This window comes from Condylura cristata, unplaced genomic scaffold (genome assembly GCF_000260355.1).
Source record: "Condylura cristata isolate star-nosed mole 26May11 unplaced genomic scaffold, ConCri1.0 scaffold00022, whole genome shotgun sequence".
Taxonomy (NCBI): Eukaryota; Metazoa; Chordata; class Mammalia; order Eulipotyphla; family Talpidae; genus Condylura; species Condylura cristata.
This window is the reverse complement of record NW_004567123.1, coordinates 13118181-13118773: the sequence shown is the minus strand read 5'-3', so window position 1 is coordinate 13118773 and position 593 is coordinate 13118181.

Sequence of the window (593 nt, the reverse complement as noted above, 5' to 3'; positions counted from 1 at the left end):
ACAGGCTGGAGGTGCAGGGGCAGTGAGAGGATTCACCAGAGACAGAGTGGGGAGCAGAACAGGCAGATCCATGAAGTACACTGCTGAGGGGAGCAACAGACAGGTCAGGAGTGGTCTGCTGAGCCATGTGGGTCACCTCTGGGGTGGGGATTGAACTTGTACGGAAGCAACCGTGGCTAGCTTGCAGTGCTGTGCTTTAACCCACTGTGCCACCAGGGAGAGCCACATCATATTGATTTTAATTATAGGTTATCCATTTCCTACTTGCATTAATCAAAAACATACTTAACTATTAGCACTTTCTGACAAGCAAAGGAAAACCAGTGTTTTTGTTATAATTCAAAGACTAGATGTTTAATGTAATAAGAGATACTTGATATAATAAGAATAAATGATACTGCTATAAGAAGAACAGTAAATGAAGAAGCTCTACTATAGGTAAATGTAAATTTGTTGGTTTGCCTTTATAAATATTAAAAGGAAGGTTCAAAGCATTATTCATTCATAAAACTGCAACTACACACTGTCCATTTCTTCTAGTGTGATATGTAATTTTTAACAGTTTACTTTCTAATTTTCTTTTTCCTTTTTGG